At 37.0% G+C, this 22,031-nt stretch overlaps 1 protein-coding gene across 3 annotated transcripts in view; it reads right to left on the bottom strand.

Moving 5' to 3' along the window:
- The window catches only part of TBPL1 (TATA-box binding protein like 1), a 54,213-nt gene that overhangs the window by 28,951 nt on the left and 3,231 nt on the right, over positions 1 to 22,031 (bottom strand). The window contains exon 1 of one of the 3 annotated variants that reach the window (XM_056818827.1): positions 8,344 to 8,951. The exons of 1 other annotated variant lie outside the window; for it this stretch is intronic. The gene's annotated coding sequence lies outside the window, so the exon portion shown is untranslated. Of the gene's footprint in view, positions 1 to 6,715; positions 7,720 to 8,343; positions 8,952 to 22,031 lie in introns of those variants that run through there. One more of the 3 variants, XM_016428907.2, reaches the window with a different exon arrangement.

Here is a 22,031-nt window from a genome sequence, read left to right as displayed (position 1 = left end):
TATGCCTATCACAAGAAACACAAAGAACATATTTTCACTTAGTGACATGATAGATTTGTTGATGCCTAAAAGTTCTCTGTCACAAATCATATTCAACAGCAGAACTTTTTTGCAGTCATATAAGGACTAAAAGGTATAAAAAGTACAAGATTCCACTATGATTGTTTGTTGACTATAAAAAATCTTTTGACTGGGTAAAGCAAAGTACCCCAATTAGAGACTCTTGCCCAATAAGATATCTCCCATTCATATGACAAAATCATACAAAATTCCTTGAAAGATATAACAGAGATAATTTTGTTCACTTATCATCTGATCAGTAATATCAAATAAGGTATATAAAACAAGGAGGCATACATTTGACAAAGGTGTTTTATTACAAAGTCTAAATCAAAAGATTCCTTATACATATAAGGCCTTCTAATGGCTCCTTTTGTTGGATGGCTTTGTAGTGATGCATCAAGACTTGAAACATAACAAAAGCCTAAATGAGATCCATATTTACTCAAGAGTTAGTCTAACTATCCATACAGAAAGAGAAGGGGTTTAAAAATGTTTATTTTTTAAACTATGTTAGGCAGACAATGTGGAAGTGCTAGTCCATCATCACATATATACTGGACAGAAGCTATATGTATATTGATTATGATCTCAAAATGTAGCTAAATAATGAAGTGATCTCAAAACTGAACCAGAGGAAAGAGGTACTTCTTCCTACAACCAAGCACTACCTACTTTAAATATCAATATTCTGTCAATGATGCTATATGGTTGTGAGTTTTAGAATCACTTTCCCAGGAATTAAAGTTTAAGGCTAATGACCAGTTACCCACGATGAGCTTGAATCTCACCTTGCCATTTTGTCAATAAACAACATACTCTTGGCTCCCTTTCTTAGATTTAAGGGGGCTTGTATCAACACAGTATTATTGTTATTATTATTATTTACAATTAGATAGCTGAGAAAAAGTACCACTCTTCAGAATTCCAAAGTAGTAGTCAGAGGATAAAGATGGAACACTTGGCCTTAATTCGTTCTTCTGAACAAATGTTAAAGAAAAAAACTGTTTCAACTGAGTACTATATCTTCCTCCAGAATAAAACCATGCTTTTACATAGCTTACCCCTTAATTATGTCTATATCCAAATTCCTTCCAAACACCTTTCACTTCTGAGGTCCCTTCCAACTCTTAACTATGATACCTTGAAATTACATCCAGGTCTAAACAGACTCCTCAGAAACTCATGTCACACTTTAAACAATTATCATCTTAAATAACCCAGAAAAATATTCATTCAACAAAAGTTTATCACATGCCACACTGCAAAATAGTATACAAAGTACAGGAAAGAACCCCAAAGATTACTAACACAAGGTCCCTATTTTCAAAGACTAAGAAGCATTAAAAACTTCTATAAAAGCAGTGTTCAAAGTGTAAAGTTGTATATTTTCTATTCATGTTTTGCTAGCCACATTAATTTTTTCCCTTCCTCTCTCACAAATGTTTATAAGCTTCAAAAAAGAAACATTTTTTAATAAAAGCTTGCACAGCACCTGGCAAAAAGCTAAGCACATGACAAATTGAATGATGATATAAATAATAATCTTGAGATTTTATTTTTTTAATTTGGTATATATTAGTATGTACTTATATAATGTATGTAGTATACACACATTAAAAATATTTGAGTTCCAAGCTGTTTTTCTCCCTCCCTCCCTCCACTAGAAAAGGCCAGCATATGACACAAATATATATATAACTATATATACTATAAATACCTAGTTCTATTATCAGTTCTTTCTCATAGCATCTCCCTTTATAGGTCCTTTATATGTTGGGATATTCTTGATAATCACTCCAAAACAAATGTTAAAATAAAACTACATTTTCAAAGCACAGCAGGTACCAATCTGAGATACTGTTTTGACAACATTCCACTGTAAATCCTTTTATTTTTATCACAATTAAAGACTATTTTAGATTTCATAATTTCATGGATCTTGTTATAGAAGAAACTCTCGGTGGGCAATTATTGTCCTATAATTTAGAAAAAGCTATCTTGCACTCAATCAGAAGCTATATTACATAATTTGTTAAAGATATAATACACCACTTTCAAAAGTTGCTCTACTTAGAAAACAGATTTAGATGTCATATAGACTTTATATATCTATTTTTTACTACTTAAATTCTGCCTATATAATGAATTTAAATACCCATTCAAATAATTTCCAGGTATCAAATTTCTACATGTTCCCAATTTATGATCAAATATTAAGCTATCCATAGCAGCTTCAAGGTGATTCTAATGAAACCATTTTAAACAGTTTCCAAGATTTTGCAAAACAATTTGAATCAAATAATAAAAGGCAAAGTGGTCTGAAAAATTTACTTGTGTCAGATTCTGGACCATTTAAGAATGTATGCCACTTAGTTAACTTAGATTTGAGAATCTAGGGGAAAATAATTCTTGAAAATGAATATCATAGAGTGAAGTTAACTATTAGAAGATATTTTATTCTGGAAGACAGTTTTTCTTCTATCAAATACTATTTTTTAAAAGGATAGTTTGCTAATATGTTTAATATTAATATTTCCTAAGATTTTAACATCATCTTTTCTTGAAGAACTTGAAAGTATTTTCAATATACCATTTCAGCCTAATGGTGAAGTGGGAAGGTCTAAATGATCTATAATTTATAGCTGAAGAAACTAATGAAATGATCATAACTAGCATTTAAATGCTTTAAGGTTTTCAAAGTGCTTTACAAATATTATTTTATTTTATCTTTACAACAACCCTGGGTGGTAGGTGCCAAAAGACCTATCTATAACCACACAAAATTAAGGCATTTAGCTCTCCTGTTTCCCAGTATGATACTCTTTTCTACTCTGCTAAATAGCCAAAATTATTCAGAATAAGGATGACGTTAAAATTGTAAAAGAACTAAAAGAACATCCCTACCTCCAGAAGTTTACTAAATATGAGGAAAAGTACAGGAAGGCATCTAGTACAGTTACCTCCATCAAAGACAATGTGTTCCAGTAGAGGTCATTTTTCATAATCAGAACTAGATATAACAGAAGTGTTATAAAGATGCTTTCCAGGACTGAAGATAAAAGGAGGTTGTGATAAAAATCATTAAATTCCAACAATAACATAGTTAAATGTGCACAGAGCTACCTCTCTCTCTCTGTATACAAATGTATCTCTTAAAGTCTTGGTACAAGAGTAGGGGATGCTGAACATTAAGTTACTGTTGGATATATAGGAGAGGAGATTGACTTTACTACTTTATCACCTGCTAGTTAAGGCCTAAATTTCTTTAAGGTCTCCTCTACTCCCACCTCCCTACTCCCCTTTCCTGCTTTTCACAATTAATTAGAGAGAAAAGGCTTAACACTTTAATGTGAATGACTTAGGCAATCATTCAATCCACAAACATAAATGGCATGTTTTGCTAAGCAAATGAGAAAGAAGAGTATGACAAATGGCTAAGGAAGGTGTTGCTCCCAGAGGACAGCAATCAGAAAAATAGAACAGGAATAGTGAAGACATACTTTGAAAACTTCCCAATTTTGCCTACATTGGGCCCTTCAAGTTGGCTCTGTTAAATATATACAAGTGTTGCAGTGAGTTCATGCAGCTGCAAACACAGGCAGTTCTGCCTCCATGGTTTCTGAAGATTTTGTTTGTTTAACTGTATAAAGAAGCTTTGTTCCCAAAAGATTTACTAATACTATCACTGTACCCCATATATGAGGCCTTTTTATTATACTCCAGGAAAGTCTTTTTTAGTCACTCAGTAGTTCTGAATAAGTATAAAAGCACTGGGCAATCTGTGATCTGAAGCCAAGATAGAAAGCCAAGAATTAATGAGTAAGACATCTGTATTTATTTGTATGAATTATGGGCCAATTTAGATACCCAGAAAATGCCTTATACAGAGGTAAATAAGCTGCCATTTTCTCAAATCTTTAGTTTACACTTGTCACTTATTCCAGGTTGGCTATATTTTAACTTCTGTGTAGCCTAGACTCATTATCTTTACTTCTTTGCCATTCATTCTTTTAACTTCTTGAAGTTTATCTTCTTTAGACTTACTGTTTTGAAGGTCACCAATACCTCACCCTGTCCTCCTTAATTCATCAATTCCAATGGCTTTTGCCTGCTCCTCCCTTCTCCAATTCTTTAAAATGTTCTATATTCCTAATCACTTTTGAAACTCCCTGTACCCCATACTTCTCCAACTTCAGATTATCCCTAATATCCATTACTCTTCATTTTCCCCAAGGCTCTGTCTCCATCCCTCATCTTGTCTTTTGCCCTTTCCATATATGGTCTTGGCCACCTAAATCACTGTTGAAATATGTTAGTTTAAATTGAGGAGTGGCCATGGAGATAACAACTGTGAAATAATGGCAACTGAGTACTTTATTCCCAACTGGATCTCTCACTGGAGGCTCAAATTCAACCTTTCTAAAACCTGTGCCTGGAACCAGTCCTCAAGATTAAAGAATCTTTGGAATGAAGCTTCCAGGCCATCTGGTCAAGCCCTTTGCATGGATTTCTCTATTTCTACTGTTTAAGGCTCTTCAATGAAAAGAGTGGAGTTATTTTTTATCTTTCACCCCTAAAGTCCAATCAGTTGCCAGTGAAATCTTGACTGATTAATCAGTCTCATCTGTACAGTTCTAATGGCCTCAGTCTAATCCTTGCTTAGACTTCTGTTCTAGCTCTTGGCACCTTTCTTTGGATTCTGGAATCTAATTTACTTAACTTTAAGTCTTCTAAATTTTTATCTCATTCTTAATATCTAGACTTTAAGTCTTTTTTGTTCTGATAGAAGATAAATTAATATTGTATCTTTTGGTTCTGATGTTGCCTTTGTCATTATTACTCTGGTCTCCAATTTGTGAAGGCCACATTGTCTTGCTTTCTTTGACCCTGATTTGTCTTTTCTTCACTCCATTCTGCATACTAGGTCTGAACTTTAAAAGCTATGGTTAAAAAGAGATTAATGAAATAAGGATCCTTAATAGGCTTTGAGGGGGGATCTGATTATTGAAAGTTTTTTTTTAAAGATAACTTGTTAAATGTGATCTCTTAAATCCTCATCATATATAAAATAGGAAGACTAAAAGGAATAATATTCTTTTATTAAACAAACATTTATTAGGCAATGATGTACAAAGCAGAATTCAACTCAATAATTTATTAAGCATTCATTGTATGCAAAACACTATAATAGGCACTGGTAAGAAAAGAAAATTAAGAAGGTCACTGCCTGCTACAAGCTTACATATAGTAGGGAGGATGAAAGATACACACATTTGTAATACAAATCAAACATTTATTAGGATCTTATGAACAAGACAGTAAATATAGAATAACTATTATGCAGAATAGAATAGAAACTTAAGAGTTAATATTAAAATACAAAGTATTATTAGGAGTTTGAGGAAGTACAGATAATTTCTGATTTGAGGTAAGATTAGCACTCCATGAAGGAGATAGTATCTGAGCTGGGCCTTGATTTCTAGGGTAGTTAGAATTTTTAAAACAAACCAGCAAAACCAGATGGTACAGAGAAAGGTATCTGGTATAGTCAATGAATGGGATCAGCAAAGGTACAAATGGAGAGAAAGATGTGGTATGTTGTGGATAAAGAGTAGTCAGGTTTTGCTATAATATTAGAGCATGTAGAAGGGAAGTAAGATTCAGCTGGTAAAGGCACCAATATTCAAGGAATCTTGAATTCAGGATAAGTTTGGATTTTATTCTGTAAGCAATAAAGAGCCACTGAATGATTCTGAGTAGGAACATGCAATCTAAAGATTTGGGCATAAAGACAATCTAGCAGTGCTAGAAGGACTGAATGGAGGGGCACAGTGCCTGCTACTGTAGTATTCCCAATGGATGGTAATTCAGACTTGTATTAGGCTGTTGGCAGCAGGAATAGAAATAAGGGATTAAAAACTAAAAAAGTTTGAAATGGATGACTATGTAAATAGTATGAACTGGCAAATCCAAAGAAACTGGGGCTCAATATCTCAAGTTATTCAATCCCTCTGGGCCTCAGTTTCCTCATCTATAAAATGAAAGGTCTGTGAATTCTATCTCTTGGAATGACTCTGCCTCTATTCCAATCCTTTCCATTCCTACTGCCACCATTCTAATTTAGACTCTCATTTCCTCTCAGCAGGGATATTTTGAAAGCCTCAGAATTGGTCTTCTTGCTTTCACTTTTTTTCCCCTTCCATTTCACCTTATTCATCTCTCTACATACACTTCATAGAGTATAGCTCCAATTATATTAATTTTGATTTTTTAAAATCCCCAAAGCCTATCACAATGCCTGGCAAATAGTAAATGCTTAATGAATATGTATTAACCCCATGTTGAATGGCTGTCTATTCTGTACCAAATTAAATCCAAATTCCTTAACTTTGAATTTACATTCCCTTTACAATCTGACTCTAATCTACCCTCTCTGCTACCACTTCTTCTATCCAAACAGAACTATTCAATATTTCCTGAAAACATTCCTCCTCCCAGCTTTTTGTTTCCTCCACCAGGAATGTCTTCCCCCAAAATAACTCATATTTGCATGATGCTTTAAAATTATCAAAGAAATTTCAAGTATATTTTCATTTGATCATTAGAACAAATGATATGGACCCTGAGTTTCAAAAATCTTGAAGTGACTTACCCAGTGATCCACTGATCCCAGTGATCCATTGATCTTTCAAACACCATCTTCAATGCCACATCTTTCATTAAGCCTCTCCTCATCCTACCTGTCTCCTATTAGGATTTGATCCATTACTTCTCTGAATTCCTATAGTATTAATTTACCTCTCCAGTGGTACATGTGCTAGTATTCCTCCTATTCATTATAACATCCTTAAAGACTTAAGATTTACTCATTTTTGTAACCTGTAGCATCTAACACATGGTGTAAGCACTCAAATATTTTTCATTAAAATAATAATAACAAATTCCATTAGAAACCTCCCACCCTAACAATTTCCTCCTTCATCTTGAACCACAAACCTCATGTCACTCCCACCTTATCCTCTACCAACATGCCCACAGAGTTTGGGCAGTCTCAGTATCTTTTGGACAATGTTACAGTTAACGTAGCAGCCTGTAAATGTGGGTCAAACAATTGTGATAGATATAATAATATGGAAGCAGGAAGAAAGCTGGCAGATGCAAATCAGGTTAGGAGTGGAAATGAATTACTCCTTTCTTCCAAGTTCTTAGCACAGTGCCCGATGCATAGTAGGCATTTAATAAATGTTAGTGGACATTCCCATAGCTCCTGGGCTCTAATACTGACAATCCTTCATCCAGAACTCATTTTATCTCCCTCATTTCTCAGATTCCTCCTCTTCAGGATGATTGGGAAAATTTTTTAAAAGCTTTTCAAGTGCCAAATGAGAGTCCTAGTGGGGTAGGTATCCCCAGGAATAAGCAATGTCATATTTTGGCAGCTCCCCACTTCCTCCCAAGGATCACTCCCCTACCTCTCAATGTCAGACAACTTTCCTGGGAGAGACAATGGGACCCAGATTCCCCTCCACCTATTCTTCAGTTTGTTATCTTGGATGAGCCCCTCTTCTTCCTCTGAGAGTATAAACTCCCCATAATCAGGGGCAGGGGGCCTCGATGCTTCCCATCTTCTCCAGCATTGACTGACACGTTAAACCGCCCTGCACCGGACACCCTAACCCTAACAACCCTCTCACACCGCGCCCTCACCTCATTCCAAGCCCCATCGACACCCCCAACACCCCCTTTCTCTAATCTAATTCATATCCCCAAAGGCACTGCCTGGATAAAGCCCCTCTAGGGGAGTTAACTGTCATCCCCCTATCCATCGCTGGATTAACCGTAGTCGAGATGGGGACCCCCCCCTCAATCTACCCTTCTATAAATTGCAGTCTGAATAGGGAACCCCCCCCCACACACACACACCTAATCTACTCCGCAGCCTAGACGAGGATCTCCCCCCATCTACCACTGTAGTCTGGATAAACTATTATCTGGATGGATATCTCCCATCTATTCCCGAATAAACCGCAGCCTGGACCGGGACTACATCCCCTTCCCTCCCCCACCCCCATCTCCCAATGTCCCCCGGATAAACTATAGTCTGGATGGGGACTACTCCCCTCCCCCCCCCCCCATTCACCGTCCCTGATTGCCCCAGAGTAGGGCCCGGGCCGATCTTCCCCTCCGCCCCTTCCCAGGCCGGGGACCTTCCCCGCCCTCCTCCTGGGAGCCCTCTGCCCCCGGGAACTCCCTCAGGCCGGGCCCCGGGGCTGCCGTTACCGAGGGGGAAGGAGGAGGCGGCGGCAGTGCGGCTGGTGGTGGTGGCGACGGCGGAGCAGTAGCAGCAACAGCAGCAGGAGGCGGCGGCGCTGCCCAGTCTCCATGGAACTCCCGCCCCGGCTCGTTGCTAGGAGCCCCCGCGGCCCCGGCTCCGTCGCTCGCGCTTTGTTGTTCCGGGTCCGAGGCCGCAGCCGCTTCCCTGCGACAATAAACAGCACAAAACGCGGCGGGAGGGGGGGTGGGGATGGGAGTATGGCATAGAGAACGCGCCGGGCCAGAGCGCCCCCAGAGAGGTAAGCTGCAGAGCCTCCCTAGCCGGTCATTTCCGGTTTCCACTGCTCCTCCTGCCGCCACCGCTTCCTAGGTCTCTGCGTCAACCCGCGTTGAGGGAGGGAGGGGTAGAAAGAGGAAGGATCCAAGCCCCGCCGAAGGGGGCGGAGCTCGTTGAGCTCACCTTCACCCTCCCCACCTCACTGGACACCCCAGAAGCGCGGTAGCGGGAGACGCCGCCTGGCGAGGAGGAGGAAAAGAGCGCGGCCTTTCTGCTCTAAGCGGGTCGTAACGGACACAGCGCGCGAAGCACGCTCACTCACCGTGAGCGCGCTCTAAGTGCTAGGAAGGGCTTCTCCTCCGCCGAGGGTGGGGGTGGGGAGTCTAGGGCGCGCGAACTGGGCGGCCCACACGAGCTCGGTTAGGCTCGGGTTAAGCCCCGCCCGGGCTTGGGCCCCGCTGAGACCTCTAGGCCTCTGCCCAGCCCTAGACTCTTAAGTCTTCTTTTAAATGCTAATAACATTTAGGAGCTCCTGGAAAGGTAACTTGCTCCCAGAATGCGTGTCTCCGGCTTAGACCTGAATTAAACTAGATGAATTGGAGAGACTAGTGTCCTTTTTAAGAAAGGAGCCACAGCTGTTTAGCGCCGGCGGCAGAAAGCAAACCGCTTCCTTCCTTCCCCCCTACCCCTCCACTACTCCACTACTCCACTAAGGGACATCTTGATTTTTACCCATCCTTGCAAATCAATCAGTAAGACACCAAGTCACCAATGCAATTTTGAGGGCCTGATAAGGAGAACAAGATAACCGATTTTGACTTTGATTCCTGTCCTTTTGTTACAAATAAAGATGTAAAATGCTAAGCCATCCCTTCCGTTTCAGGATGTTGAAAAATAATAGTGATTCTATGACTCTTTTCCAACTCTAAAATTTTAGCTTATTTGGTTTGAATTCCAGAATCGTCTATGTTCCCATATTTTCATATTCTTATAACATTCATATTATTATGACCTCTTTTCAATGGAGATTTTAAAAATTAATGCTTTTATCTTCATTTTTATATTTCGAGATTTAAATAATTTATTCATACAAGATTTCCCCATTTTCCTGGGGCATTTTGAGTATTACTTCGGGCCACATGAACAACTAAGTTGGTCTGAAATTATTTTTCACTGCAATTTCACAACTTATTTTCTTTATGAAATACTGTTTAATTAATTTGCTTATTCATAATTGTTTATTATTATTTACTTCATCTGGCTATATTGCATATGAATGTCTAGAGGCCATTTAACCCTGTGTCATTCCCATCTTTTTAGGAAAGTCTTACAGGTACTACAAGATTAAGAAAGGATAGACTATAGTTATCATGAGTGACTTCCTTAGTTCATTCCAAATCTGACTTAGAGAATTTATATGATTTTGAAATCTAAAAACCAAAGGTATAATTTATTTCTCATTTATCAATGGATTTGAAGTTGATTTTGGTTCATCCTAGAAATAACAATTACACTTGTTAGCTAGTCCTTTAGGCCCATTACTAGAAGGGCTTCGAAGAAGCTGTGATATAACTGAGGTCTTAACAAGAAATTGTGTTACTTTAGGTACATTTATTTAGAGCTGGAAAGAACTTTAGAAGTAGTCAAGTCCAACATCTTCATTTTATGTATGAAAAAACTTAATGAGGGTTATATTTTACCCACAGTCACAGAGCTAGTAATTATCTGAGGCAGTATTCAAAGCCTAGTCTTCCTTACTCCTAGTGTAATATTCTATCCACCACATAGTAATTAAATAATAAATGATTTTTAATTACTTAAGTAAAATAAAATTACATTTTATAGGGCTAAATTAAAAATTAAGAGCCAGTATCGTTCATATATAGGAAGCATTGGCATAAAGTTTAGCTAGTGCAATCATCCAATATTGTGACTGTCACAAAGTATGAGTATACCCCTTGTATCAGATTTATCACACACCAAATGACATGCAATTTTCTGAAAGAAAACAAAAATCAATTTAATATGATTCTAAAAATAGAGAGACCAGGAAATCTTGGGTTCAAATTGTCCTTTATTCTGTCTCTGAGTTTCTGGGAAAACCACTTAACCTTGGTGTGCCTTAGGCAACTCCCTAGGATTTATCTACTAATTACTACTAATCTCACTAATTACTAGAGAAAGTTGCCCACCCTGAAGAAATCCCAGATCCTTTTTGTATTCCAAATAATTGTGAAAGAAGTCCAAATAAAGGAGAAAGCAGCTGAAATTTTGAGCTAATGCTGAATTTGGGACTGAATGGCAATCGGTTCTACAAAACTCAGTCTTTGAATCACAGAATCTTAAAGAAATCAGAGGTCATTGAATCTGATCTTTCCCAAAACATGAACAAGTAAAAAGAGTGATCATTAATATAATGCTAAGATTAGGGTCTAGTCACTTGTTATATCAATACTTGAAGATTATGTGATTTCAGCAGTATATGATCTTCATATACCAATTTCAATAATGTCTTTTTTTTTTAACCCTTACCTTCCATCTTAGAATCAATACTAGGAATTGATTCCAAGGCAGAAGAGTGGTAAAGGCTAGGCAATGGGGGTTAAGTAACTTGCCCAGGGTCACATAGCTGGGAAGTGTCTGAGGCCATATTTGAACACAGGACCTCCTCTCTCTGGCCTGATTCTCAATCCACTGAGCCATCCAGCTGCCCCCCATTAATGTCTTAATATGTATGAGTTGCCATGGCCAAAAATTTGTCATCTAATTCACTATCTTTTAGAGATGAGCCTCACTACATTTAACTATTTTGGTCCTCACATCACACACAACAGACATACAGTGCATCATTAAACCTTTCTAGCTTAGTAGGATCTGCATAGCTTTTGTTCATTAGGTCAGCCTTTGAAAACCCAGTTACCTCCAGACCACAATGAGACTCAAGAGTTTGACTTTACTGGAAAATGTTTTAGTAAGAAAATGTCAGGAAATATGAGGGTCTTGATGAAATAATCCCAACAAAGAACTGGTGGACAGAAAAATTATCTTTTTTAGAATTCTATATATGATATAAAGAGAATATCACCATCCAGGTATTGATCAGGAGAAGCACAAGAAAAAAATTATTTAAAAAAAAAATCTATGACTGCCCCTTCTTTCTCCCCTCCCCTCATCTCCTCCAAGTTGTACTCTGTCTCTTCATGGAATGGAGGTAAACCTGGGTTCTCTAAGGGTTAGCACACTGTAAGCTCTAAAAAAAGACTTCAAATACAATGTGGGCCAATGTCTCCATTATTCAAGGACTAGTCTAGTTAAGTACAGAGAATAAAGAGATTAATCAGTAGAGTATATATACACTTTTGGCCACTAGAAATATATGTAGATTCAGGAGATCTGAAAAAGTAAGAAAATCCTTATAGAAACATATTGTGTGTGTGTATATATATATATATATATATATATATATATATATATATATATGCACACACACATATGTATATATATATACACACATATGTATGTATGTATTATATATATGAGTTGCTATTGTGTTAGTCTAACATTTCACTAAATATTTCATGCCAATAAATATAGATGAATTTTAGTTTTAATTGAGGGTTATATTTCTTTATAATTAAATGAATTGTGTATACATTAGAGATGTCTTCAAACTTGTTGGTTAATCCAGACAAGGATCTATCTACCCTCATACACTAGCTAAATGGTGAGGCTTATCTAAACTATGTTACTTAATTCATGATTAGAGAGAGACAGTATGGTACAGCAGAAAGAACATTGTACCAAGGAGACCTGGGCATTAGTCTCAGAGCTGCTACTTACTGGCTGCATGGCCTTGGGCAAGTATTTTAATTTCTCTGAACCTCATTTTTTTCCAAGTATTAGGACTTTTAAAAAAATGATCTCTAAGATCTCTTACTGACTGAATTACTAAGATTTCTGTTATTTCAAATGAAATCGAAGGCATGTTAGTATAAACCAGTACAAAATTTTTCAGTCTTTTGTATTACCTGACCAAGTAGATAATAGTTGAGGTTTCAGTGCTGTAATATAATCACTGAAAAATAGAACTATGTGTAAGAAGCATAAGCTAATTATGATGTGGAAAACAAGCATTTAAGCAACAACTATGTACCAAGCACTTTACAAATTTTATCCCATTTGATCCCTGAAACAACAGCTCTTCTTATCCTAATTTTACACTTAAGGAGACCTGAGACAGAGGTTAAGTGATAAGCTAGAACCACACAGTAAGTGTCCAAGGTCAGATTTGAACTCAGGTTTTCCTGACTCCAAGCCCATCTACTATTCCACCTAGCTTCCTCTAGATTAGGGGATCTTAAACTTCGTTTGTGTTATGGATATGAACTCCTTTTCATAATGTTTTTAAATGCATAAATATGTATAGGATTACAACAGAAACCAATCATATTAAAATAACAATTTTTATCCCTCCCTTCATCCAAGTTTACTAACCCCCAGAACTCTATTCCTAGAAACCTTTGGAGTTTATAGACCTTATGATAAGAACCTCTGTTTTAGGCAAACTAATTTCTGTTTTGAGCCTTCTCAAGACATTCCTAACATAGTGTCACAAATTTTTAGAAATAGAAACTTTGAAACTGTCATGTAATCCAAATCCTTAATTTTGTGGATTTATTTATAAGATATATATTATTTATAATTCATAAGAGACTCAAAGAAGTTAAACAGAACAGTAGGTTTGGAGTCAAAGATTTATCACGTACTACCTACATGACCTTGAACAAATTACTTCATCTCTCTGGACCTCAGTTTCCTCTTTTAAGAAAATAAATGGGCTGAATTAAATGAGGTTCTAAACTCAATAATGCTAAGTGACTTTTTCAGGTTAATTCAATTAGTTAGCTGTAGAATTGGTAATGTAGAAGGTAACCACAGAGGTCATTTGGTTAAACAGATACCAAGACACAGCACCCTTAATGATAGATCAGTAGGCCTCTACTTAAATAACTTCGTGATGGGAAACATCTTCTGAGGTGGTCTACTACACTTTTGAACAGGTTTAATTGCTAAGAAATTTCCCTTTATGTTCTATATCTCTCTTTTTGCAACTTTCACCCCTCCTTATTCTGCCTAAAGGTGCCATGCAGATATTGTTTAAAACTTCTTTCCAGGACAAGCTGTCAAATACTTGGAAAGTTATCCCTTTATCCTAATTTCCCCACATACAAGCAAAACATTTCCAGAACCATCACCTTTACTGAAAATTTTAGCCCTCTCCACCCTCCACTATCTTAGTCTCCCCTCTCTAGATATGCTATGACATGTCAATAACCTCTCAGAGATGTGATAACTAAAGCAAAATAGAGCACTTCAAATGTGGTCTAACCAGTACAGCAGGATTATCACCTCCCTTTCACTTGTAGACATTATGCTTCATTAATGCAGTCTAAGACATTGTTAGTATTTTTTTTGTGTAACATATCACAGCACTGACAAATTGAGCTTACTGTCTACCAAAATCCCTGGGTCTTTTAATATACTTATGACTATTCAGGTATTTTTTAAATTATTTTACAATTTTAAAAAATCTTCTGTCTTTTGTTTTTCTATTACCCCCATTTCCAAATATATCCTTTCCCTGTTGTTCATTCTTCATTTTCAAAGAGGACCAATGATGTCTTAACTTGCAAGTGAATTGGATCCCTTTCCAATCTGCCACCTAGGGAGCTATCTCTTGTAACACAGACTTTAAAAATAGATTAAAAAAAAAACACTTTAGCAAAACTAAAAAAGTCAACAGTGTGGAAAAGGGATGGAGAGAGAGAGGACACAGTGAAATGGGATTGAAGATAAACATAAACCTCAGACTAATGGTAGAGCAGGATCTATGATAAATATTAACAGTATAGAAGATCTTCACAACCCCATACCATTAAGTTTACCAATTCAAGAAGTAAATCTAAAGCTTAGTAGTGTAAAACAAGCTGAAACTGATTTGAGAAACATAGAAGCTGGTGACATAGGCTTAGATAACAACACAGAGCCTGAGTTGCCAACATCTGACAAAAGTTTATATGGCATTGAGCACAATTCAAATAACATAGTCATCTATCTATTACAATGGTTTCTGACAGTACACATAATAATGTTCCATTCTCATAGTCCCTCATGACAGTCCTATGGTTCCACTCACAATCTCTGTGACTCTCCAGACCAAAATTCCTTTCCAGGACCAGCACTTCCTCATATGTGTTTTCTCCCCTTATTAGAATGCAAGATTCCTGAAAGCAAATGGGCTTTCTCATTTTTGTATTCATGCCCAGTGTCTAAAATGGTGCCTGACATATAAAAAGAACTCAACAAATGTTCTTTCATCTTTTATTCATTCTTTGTTACAAAAAAAAAAAATTGGTTTTAGTGGAGGAGAAATTTGAGGAACTCATTTGGAAATGACAAAAAAAATGTTTAAAGGGCATCACTAAAACTTTAATTTATTAATTCATCTCTTCATTCATTGGTGGGGGTTCTCTGTCCATCCATATCAATCTTTTTAGGTCAGGAAATCTTAACCTGACGAGTTAAAGTCTTTGCCAGATAATCAGAGGGATTCATGACATGAAAAATATTTTTGTTTTTCAGTCATATTCTTTCTTTGTGACCTGTAAACCTTAAAATTTCTTAGACTTATAAATGTTGGAAATTTCAACATTGGGAAATTTCATACTTGAAAAATTTCCTACTGATAGTCTATTGGAATGTGAACCCCATTGGCATGGGAGGTTCCTTCTCCTCCCTATCTAAGACTACTTTAGGACAGAAACCTTTTGCTGAACAATGGAAAGGGTTTTGACCTATGCTTAAGCATAAGTTCTTTGAGTCATGATTGATTTTAGAATTGATACAATAGAGATACTTGGAATGACAGAACCAGGTCTTGGAACTTCCAATCTCCACCCTGCTCAGGGTAACAGGATTTAGGAAGAGCTGCAGCAAAAGATCAAGATTTAATTATTTGAGAATATGACCTTCATCAGACATGTGCAAAGCCACAGACCTCTGGGAGGTCCTGGGTTAAGCTAGAGCCACCATTGGCACAGGGAAGACATGGACAGTGATTGGTAGATGTGAGAACTGAGGGGAGGGAACTTGGATGGTTTCCTTAAAGATAGCGGGGTCTGAGGACTAGGGGTGGTTGGAGAGGTTTTGCTCTGAGAGGTTGTGCTCTGAAGGAAGCTGGAGGTGGAGGCCCCTGAGACTGTTTAAATCCTTGGCGACCTTAAATTAATATATATCAGTCTTTTAAAGTGATTTCCTTGTCACAGATCCCATTTCTCCAGTTCATTTTATAGACGAGGAAACTAAAGCAAACAAGATTAAGTGACTTGTCCAGGGTCCCACAACTACTAAGTATCTGAGCCTAGATTTGAACTTGGGTCTTCCTAATTCTAGGTCTGACACTTTATCCATAGCACCACCTCTCTGAACCCCAATCTTATACTGTTCATTCATTTAATCCTTATTGAAATAACTTTCTGTAATGTTAAATTTTTGTTCATTAAATAATTTCCTTCTCATTAATCACAATTTCTTTAGAATTATTGGAGTTTTCTTTGAACTTGAAAAATTCTTTCCAAATATAGGATATATATCAAAGTATGCATTTGTGAAGATTGGATTTAGCTATCTCCTGATTGTAACAATGAAGATATTTACCTCTTTATTGTGAAGATAAAAATGTAATCTCCTGATTGTAACAATGAAGGTACTTAGCTCTTACTTTATAGTGAAGCTAGAATTTTAAGCTACAATCTATTTTTAGATTTTAACTGCAAAAAGGTGTTAAGTAACTACAAAAGGTGAATTACCCACAAAAAAAAGTGTTAAGTAACTACAAAAGGTAAACTTAACAAAAGAGGTGTTAAGTAACCCAAAAAGATAAAATCTAACCAAACAAGGTGAGAACTAAAGAATGGCCAGTCCTGGAGAAAAGTGTCTGCAGTGATTGGTAGATGTGAAAATTTAGAGGAGGTGACACAAGAGAAACAGGTCTTTAAATAGAGGAAAAAAGACTGAAGACAGAGGCAGTTACCCTGGACTTGGAGTGAAGGACAGAGGAGTGACTAGAAGACCAACACCCAGACTTCTTTTAGACTGTTACCATTGATGAGTGAAAAGCTGACTAAGTGACCCCACCTTTCTGTAGGTGTAAAGCCTCCAGGTAAGACCCATCTTCTTGAGACTCTCTTCCCCTGGCTGGGGCTTAGAGATTCTAACTGGTATCAGAAGAAGACAGAGTTTTTTCTCTCTCTCTCATTCCTTAATATCTTCCTTCAATTGTAAGTATTGTAAATAAACTACCATAAATTTCATTTACTTTAGTAATTCATTTTGGGATTTAAAAATTAAATCCCTGGCGACCACCTAAATAATATATTTCAGAGTCTAACCACAATTAAATTTAAACACATTGCGTTTACCACTTTATTTATAGATAAGGAAAATAAGCAGGCAGAGTTAGTATTATTGACTCTATTTTGTGAAAAAGGAAAATAATTTCTTATTAAGAAATAGGAGATGTAGGAAATGTGTCTAAATAGAAGTTAATTAAAAAAAAAAGATCTGGAAGTTTTAGTAGAATAAACACCTATAAACCTATTGTATGGTGCAGCAACCATTCAGTCAAGCAACAAGTATTGGCATAGGCAACTGGTACAATTTGCCAGGCACTATGTTAAGTGCTAGAGGTATAAATAAAGGCCAAAACTGTATGCTTTCAAGGAGCTCACAAACTAATGAGGGAGACAACATGCAAACAACTTTTTTTTACAAACAATGTAAAGATAAGTAAGAGATCATTTGAGAAGGAAGGCTCTAACATTAAAGCAGCTTGAGAAAGGTTTCTTTCAAAAGGTAAGACTAGGAAGCCAGGGAAGTCAGGTGGCAGAGAAGAGGGAGAGAATTTCAGATATGGGGAACAGACAGTGAAAATGCCCAGAGTCTGGAGATGTAGTATCTTACATAAGGAATAGCAAGGAGCCCAGTGCTAGTGGAATAAAGAGAATGTGATAGAGGTGTGGAGAGTTAAGGTATAGGATGACTGGGAAGGTAGAAGAGACCAAGTTATAAAGGACTTTAAAAGCCAAATAGAGGATTTTATGCTTGAACCTGGTGGTAATAAAAACCCACTGGAATTTATTGAATAAGGGGATAACACAGGCAGATCTATGGTTTAGGAAAACAAGTTCGATTCCAGAATGGACAATAGATTGGAAAGGAGTGAAATTTAAGGCAATTAACTAGCAGGCCTAGCTGTATAGTGATGAAGACCTATGCCAGGGTAGTGACAATTATAAGGATGATATTAGAAAATAAGTATTGTTTTATTTGGAGATAAGAAGTAAAGTGGCTGACTTGAGAAAAAAACTGGAGTTTGAAGTAGAGCTGAGAGAGCATGTTAATTTCAACTGCTGACAGTTATAACTTTTTCTGTGTCAATTACTCTGGTAGTTGGGAGTTGCTCTCTGGCAGTTGGCAGAGACACTCTCAGGGCTGAAGGAGGTAACGTCCTTGCCTCTCTCTGAGAGAAAGATCTGAAGGAGCTCAGTGTTTTCCTTTCCCAACTTGGGAAACACTATTGCTTATCTATTACAGTTTTTATAGATTGCTTAACTCCAAGAAGACCAAAGAAAAATCTGGTCTTTGGTTTGGACTGAGTCTGTTAAGGCTCAGAGTCCTAACTTGATTCTTGTTGAGACTCAACCAGCTAGCCTTTTCTATTTTATAATTTGAAGGCAAAGTTAAGATTTATAAGAATAATAGTGGTAGTTTTATTTAGATAGTATAAATTTGGGTTAGTCAGATCAGGGAGAATTAGTGTAACTTGTGAAACACAGAAGAAGCGGTTCCTTATGGAACCAGGGAGTTTATTTGGGTGGATTTAGAATCCCTTAGAATTAGAAATCCTTCTTTATCCTTATATATTTCAATAAATATTTTATTGTTATAATAAGCATCTCTTTAGAGTCCTTGCGCCTAGCCCTGAAGGGAAGTTCACATTTAAGCTTCACTTCATCACTGAGGATACTTTTGATTACATCTATCAAAAGTATCTGAACACTTTTGAATAGTTTTTTCTATCTATATTTATGTAGCTCACCATTATCATTTTTATTTTTACACAGTATCAGAAGAGAAAAGAAGGTGCACACATACACATTTAGTAGAATTGACATGATTTGTCAAAAAACTAGATAAGGTGGGGAGAGTTGTGGGGAATGGGAGGAAGTGGTTAATGTTGAGTATTCAAGGAGGACAGATTGAGAGTCTGAAAAGAAGGAAGGGATTAGGGAGAAAGAAAATAAATTCAGTTTTGGTCATGCTGCATTTAAGATGTCCATGAGCCATGCAGATTAAGACATCATGGGCAGGTGGAGACAGATTAGAGGATAGGATGGAGGTTAGGACTGAACAAATAAATATGAAAACCAACTGCATAGAAATGATAATTGATTTTGGGAGCTGATGAGCTCAATATGAAAAATAGTATAGGGGGAGAAGAGAAGAGGACCCAGGATAGAACCTTGAAGGACAAGAAGTTTTTCCCAATTTATTTGCTCTTAATTTTAGCATCTTCCCTCTTGTAATTTTTTTGTAGTGTATATAGATTGTTTGTACATATTTGTTTGCTTATTATTCAGCCCTCCTCCCATTAGCTCTTTTAGGTCAGGAACTGATTTTTGCTCCTTTTTTTATTCCCAGAGCCTATTCTAGCACAGTGCCTGGAACATAGTAGGTACTTAATAAATGTTTATCAACTGACAGATGATTAGTGGTGTGATCCTCATGAAGATCCAGCAAAGGAGAATGAGGAGTAATTTTACAAGTAAAAGATGAGGGTTGCCAACAGTGTTAAAGGCTACAAAGAGGTCAAAAAGGATAAGGATGAAGAAAAGGCTATTAGATTTGGCAACTAAGAGATCTCTGAAAACATGGGAGATACTCATTTTAGTTGAACAATGAAATTAGAAGTCAGGTTTGAAAAGTTTCGTTTGAAAGATTGGGAAGAGAGTGAGAGGAAGGGAAGTAGAGGCACCTTTTTAGATGGTCAAAAAAGTAGAAGAAATAAAGGGTGGGGTGGGGAGATCAAGAGAAGGTTTAGAGATTGAAGATTAGTGAGAAAGTGTGGAAATTGAAGAGGTTAATCTGCAGAACCCAGAATGGAATGAATCATTTGTGTATGTAGAAAGGTTAGTCTTGACAAGTAGAGAGGTCCAATTAAGAGACAGTGGTGAAGGAGGATGTATTGGCAGAAAGAATCATGATATGAGATAAAGTGGGGAGAAGAGGCTCTCAGCAAAAAACCTTTATAATTTTAGTAAAATATAAAGCAAGCTTCTTAGCTGAGAGGATAGGATAGAAGTAGAGCTATGAGAGTTTTGGGGAGGGGTGAAAAAGTTTGTAATGGGTAGAATAGTGTGAGTCAATGAGAGAGATGTAAAATGATTGCCTTGCTGCAGTGGGGGCCCAGTTGAGGTAATATAACACAAATTTGTGGTAAACTCCCAAAAGTTAATGTAACCTTGGGCTAAATTAAGACTCTCCAGAAAGGAATTGAAATGTTTACTCTTTATATGTGTAGTTTTTTAAAGTGTAAATTCATTATGGAGGGATGGTTTCATGCTATTTTCTTATATGTCCAAAACCTATGGCAGTTCCTGGTACATTAATAAATACTTATTGATGGATTATGCACTCCCTATTTCCCTGTCTCACTTCTCCATTTAGAATCCTTAGTCTCAGACACCAGCTTTTGGGACAAAAATCTACTATTTGATAAAAACTGCTGGGAAAATTGGAAGACAGTGTGGGAGAGATTAGGTTTGGATCAGCACCTCACACCCTACACCAAGATAAACTCAGAATGGATGAATGACTTGAATATAAAGAAGGAAACTATAAGTAAATTAAGTGAACACAGAATAGTATACATGTCAGACCTTTGGGAAGGGAAAAATTTTAAAACCAAGCAAGACTTAAAAAGAGTCACAAAATGTAAAATAAATAATTTTGACTACATCAAATTAAAAAGTTCTTGTATAAACAAAACCAATGTAACTAAAATTAGAAGGGAAGCAACAAATTGGGAAACAATCTTCATAACAAAAACCTCTGACAAAGGTCTAATTACTCAAATTTATAAAGAGCTAAACCAATTTATGAAAAATCAAGCCATTCTCCAATTGAAAAATGGGCAAGGGACATGAATAGGCAATTTTCAGTTAAAGAAATCAAAACTATTAATCAGCACATGAAAAAGTGTTCTAAATCTCTCATAATCAGAGAAATGCAAATCAAAACAACTTTGAGATATCACCTCACACTTAGCAGATTGGCTAAAATGACCTCAAAGGAAAGTAATGAATGCTGGAGGGGATGTGGCAAAGTGGGGACATTAATGCTTTGCTGGTGGAGTTGTGAATTGATCCAACCAGGGCAATTTGGAACTATGCCCAGGGAAATATGGAACTCTACCCAAAGGGCAATAAAAGACTGTCTGCCCTTTGATCCAGCCATAGCACTGCTGGGTTTGTACCCCAAAGAGATAATAAGGAAAAAGACTTGTACAAGAATATTCATAGCTGCTCTCTTTGTGGTGGCAAAAAATTGGAAAATGAGGGGCTGCCCTTCAATTGGGGAATGGCTGAACAAATTGTGGTATATGTTGGTGATGGAATACTATTGTGCTAAAAGGAATAATAAAGTGGAGGAATTCCATGGAGACTGGAACAACCTCCAGGAAGTGATGCAGAGTGAAAGGAGCAGAACCAGGAGAACATTGTACACAGAGACTGAGACACTGTGGTACAATCGAACATAATGGACTTCTCCATTAATGGCAATGTAATGACCCTGAACAATCTGCAGGGATCTATGAGAAAAAACACTATCCTTAAGCAGAGGACAAACTGTGGGAGTAAAAACACCTAGGAAAGGCAACTGCTTGACTACAGGGGTTGAGGGGATATGACTGAGGAGAGACTCTAAATGAACACTCTAATGCAAATACCAACAACAAGTCAATGGGTTGGGAGCAAGGACACATGTGATATCCAGTGGAATCTTGCATCGGCTAGGGGAGGGGTGGTGGGAGGTGGGGGGGAGGAAAAGAAAATGATCTCTGTTTCTAATGAATAATGTATGAAAATGACCAAATAAAATAATGTTTTAAAACTAAAAACAAACAAACAAAAAAAGAATCCTTAGTCTCCTTTAAGATTCAGCCCAAATGCCATATTTTACATGAGGCTTTTCCTGATCCTCTGTTATCTCCTTCCAAATCACATTGCATCTTTTATGTACATAACTATGCACTTGGGATCCCAGAGCTTGAATCGGAAGAAACCTCAGAAACCAT

Source organism: Monodelphis domestica, chromosome 2 (assembly GCF_027887165.1).
Source record: "Monodelphis domestica isolate mMonDom1 chromosome 2, mMonDom1.pri, whole genome shotgun sequence".
Lineage (NCBI taxonomy): Eukaryota > Metazoa > Chordata > Mammalia > Didelphimorphia > Didelphidae > Monodelphis > Monodelphis domestica.
Note: the sequence above shows the minus strand (reverse complement) of the source record. Positions and strands in the feature narration are given on the sequence as shown.